Below are 3855 nucleotides of genomic sequence, written 5' to 3' on the forward strand. Positions count from 1 at the left end.
CGCTGTATATCTGTCAGCAGGAACGCCTCCGTCTCTGCCAGAATAAGGAAATATGAAAGAACACGCAGTGAGTGTGCGCATAAAAAAGTGAAAAAGCTGTCCAATCTGAAGGAGGACGGTCAAACGGAACATCGGTTCCCGCTGGGAAACACGTGTGCGGACAAGACGGATGCACTTAATTCCACAGACGGGACGTGACGGTACAAAGCTGAGGAGGGGGCCTGCGTTTGTACAGACAGGAAGTTGGGGAGCGCTGTGAATGATTGGGTCTCATGAATCATTTTGGTGAAAAGGTCCAGGAGTGTCCTCCAGCTGCTGAGTGGATCCGCCTCCGGGCGCCGCTGAAAGAGCGGCGAGCGGCGCAGAGCGCAACTTATGGAGCAAATCAAGACATCAGACCACAGAGATGGCAGGTCCGCGGTTGGGTTTGAGGTTTGTTTGAATCCGGGGGAGGAAGCGGATGTAGGAACTGGCGGGGGGACGGAGAGGCGCTTCCTGTCCCGCCTGAACGGTTTCAGGGCAGCCGTGAAGGAACGTGGAGGACCACTCTGAGGAAAGGGGTGTTCTGATGGACATTTGTAAAAACATCAGGATCAAAACAGCATTTCTGAGTATTTCTTTATTTGTTGTGAATCAGGAGCAGATGAAAAAAATGAAAAGGATCATATTTGGGACGCAAAACATCCGCTGGGCGGGGCCAAAACCTCCCCGCTCTGCTCCATTCTGATGCATCCACCTGCAGACAAATAGATTCATGCACGTCTTTGAATTCCGAAATTGTTGAAGATCTTTTTAGCACTGCTAATGTTAGCTTGGGGGGGGGGGGGCTGTAAGCTAGCAGGAAAGCATAAACAGATGATGGGAAATAGGAAAGAAAAATAGGAAAGAAATACTAACACCTATGAGATGGTTTGCAGTTAAACAACCACATCGACTACATCAGTCATATTCAACGTTTAAAGAAAACAAAAGTGATCATTGAGTCTGAATCCCTTAAAATCCAGGGCACTAGACTGTCCAGCAACATATCCATGGATTTTTAGTAGTTTGGGAGCAGGGGGGTGATTTGTCCTATAAGGACACAGGCTTTTGGATTTTGGCTAAAAATAGCGTAATCATAATTCAAACTTAAGCAAAATAGATCTAAATAGGATCAGAGTGGATCTTTAGAAGTCCAACTGGACTGAAATAACTTTATATCATAAACGGGTCATTTGACATCAGTTCAAACCGAACTTCAGGATTCTGCTCTTATTTTGAAAGTCTTCACCTCTAGAATTGTTGCTTCTGAGTTGAGAAGTTAAAAAAGTGGACATGTAATAAAATGGAAAACGTCTGGATTTGAAGGTGAACTTTAAATCCCTCTGACCTGCATTTGTCTTTACATCATCTGGAGGGGTTCATGGCTGACCGATCTGTGCTGTAGCCGTTCCTGTCCACCGACGCAATGAGATGCAGCTATGCAGCGCCGAAAGCTTTAAAGGGACAACAGGCTGATCAGACGTGGACTTAAGGTTCTGTCCTGCAGCAGCAAACCCCCTTCAGAGAGGACATGGACCGCTTTTCTGTTGCTTTATGCGGTTCTTTCAAAAACAGCCGTGAGGTTCGTCCTCTTTTACCCGATTGGCCTGGAGAGTTTCGGGGAAAAGTTCACAAACTTGACGACTGAAGACAAAAAAATGCAGACCTGCTTCAGTTAAAGTCATCCAAAAGGCCCAGAAACAACTGATGTTGTACTTAAAGCCGTGGTGATAACTTTGTCTCAACGGGTGGAGACGGGCTGGTAAAGATGGTCCACCCTGGACGGGACACACAGGTGAACCGTAAAGAGGGCCACAGGTCGTAGCGTACGATGAAGTAGGTGACACACAGGCGGGTCGTACAGGTTTTTCATGTTTTCCAACCCCTCCCAATCCTGCAGACTGAACAAGGAGCCCGTTAGTGCAGTTCACGTGATCCGTGCACGCTCCTCGCTGCAGCGCGACTGTTAGAAAGGAGGAAATCAACCAGAGTGTAGTTTGTGTCCAACAGGCACTTATGTACCGAGTCTCTCAGTCCAGAAGATATTTTTGATCAGATCGTCACATTAAATTCCACATGTTGACCCCCCTGAACAAAAATACTATTCTTTATTGCATTAGTTCTGACTGCTGTGTTACCTTAGTACACATTGTTTAACTTTAAACATAAAAAGTCCTTTACTAAGATCAACTAAATCCAAACATTTAAGTGCCCTTAATTTTGGAAACTTCATGATCCACTTCCCACATGAACGACAATGGGGCTTTTCATTCTCATGGCGTCCCTTAAGGAGGCCGTATGCGCAGCTGCAGACGCAACTGTTAAAATGCAGCCACTCCTCTCCCTCTACAGACCCAGACAACCTAAAAAAAATAAAAGAATTGTGCCTCAAACCCTTCACTTTATCCCGTCTTATAGAACCAGTGATGCAAACTGGGTCCACATGAGTTTTGGTGAAGCTCCAAACTAAATCTGCTCTGCAGCACAGAAACGTTGAAGAACAGAGCGCCACGAAAAAGGAGGTCAGCTAATGGAGAAGCTGTGCAGAGCAGAGCGGGGCGGGGCTTAACGTGATGAACGCGTTCTCCGTGTTCCCATGCTCATGTGGGCGCAGTCCGTTATGGACGGAGGGGCCGTCTGGCGGCGGGCCTGACTGAGCCGCCGCACATGGATGCTGGGAGGAGAAGCCCAACCCCGTCGGCGTTTTCATGGTCTGGTCCTGTCGGCGTGATGGAGATGCTGCCGGAGCGGGGGGGTGGGGGTGGGGGGGGGGTTAGTCCTCGGCCCAAACGCTCAGCTGCTTCCAACTAGCTCTGTTCTCCCCCAAAGACACTGAAGTACAAAGAAAGGTTTGGGGATTTAGGACATGTGATGTGAACCTCCATCGTCAGGAGGTTCAGTAGCAGCTTCAACGTCTTTGCTGTTTCACTTTTCATTATTTAACCATTAAATAGTTTATTCTCTCCTTACTTTGGTTTATTTTTTGCTCTTTTCTGGAGGTGATTTCTTTACAAACAGGATTCATTCTTTTCTTCCTTTTTCTCCTGAAGTCATTTCTCTTTGCTGGTTTTCTCATTTCTACGTTTTACTTCTGTCACTAATGGATTAAACGCTATAAAGCCTTCAGCTGCGGGACGTGGCCAGGCAGAGGGAAGACATCATGAAACCAGTCTGCCATAAACTATTCATTTCTCCATCATGATCACTTTTCAAATAGTTGGAACATGCGTGAATTAAAAAGGACGCCATCCATACCAGCCATAAAAACTGGTTCAACCATCAATAAGCGATCACTGTGTGTTTTGAACATAAAGACAGAAGACTGACCTAAAAACTTGCTCAGAGACGCGTAAAAACGAGTTATTGACACCGATGAGGCTGAAACATGGCAGCTGTAAACAGATCCTGGAGAGGAAGCGATGGCCGATCCAGGACTGCGATCCTGTTGGGCCGAAAGATCAAACTTTTTTTCTTCTTCTCTTTTATGTTAAAAACCAAAAGAGTGAAAGCTGTAGTTAGATTTTAACGGTGACAAACATTTGGAAAACAACCTGCGGATGGGAATTCTCCATCTCTGGCTTCTGAAACGTATTTTAAACGTGATTTAAGCTTTTGTTTAGATTTCACTTTTAACAACTTTTGTTGCATATTTAAAAATAGAAATCCTGATATGAAGTGGTCGCTTCTGGACCACCGCAGTCATTTACCATTTCTAACTGACCACACTAGATTTGGTTCCTGTTTTACGTCGGATAACCAACAACCCTCTGCATTTACCCGGACTTGGGACTGGCCTGTGCTCCTTGTGGTTGCATTACCTAACCAAACCTAATT

The 3855-nt window shown here is 45.9% G+C and overlaps 1 long non-coding RNA gene across 1 annotated transcript; it reads right to left on the reverse strand.

The window, feature by feature from the left end:
* Positions 1 to 604: 604 nt before the first annotated feature.
* On the reverse strand, positions 605 to 3855 carry LOC110016728. Its single transcript, XR_002292065.2, has 2 exons — positions 1370 to 3855; positions 605 to 736 (listed from the first exon to the last, which is right to left on the reverse strand). It is a non-coding gene; the product is annotated as an uncharacterized LOC110016728 (long non-coding RNA).

This window comes from Oryzias latipes, chromosome 16, assembly GCF_002234675.1.
Source record: "Oryzias latipes chromosome 16, ASM223467v1".
Lineage (NCBI taxonomy): Eukaryota > Metazoa > Chordata > Actinopteri > Beloniformes > Adrianichthyidae > Oryzias > Oryzias latipes.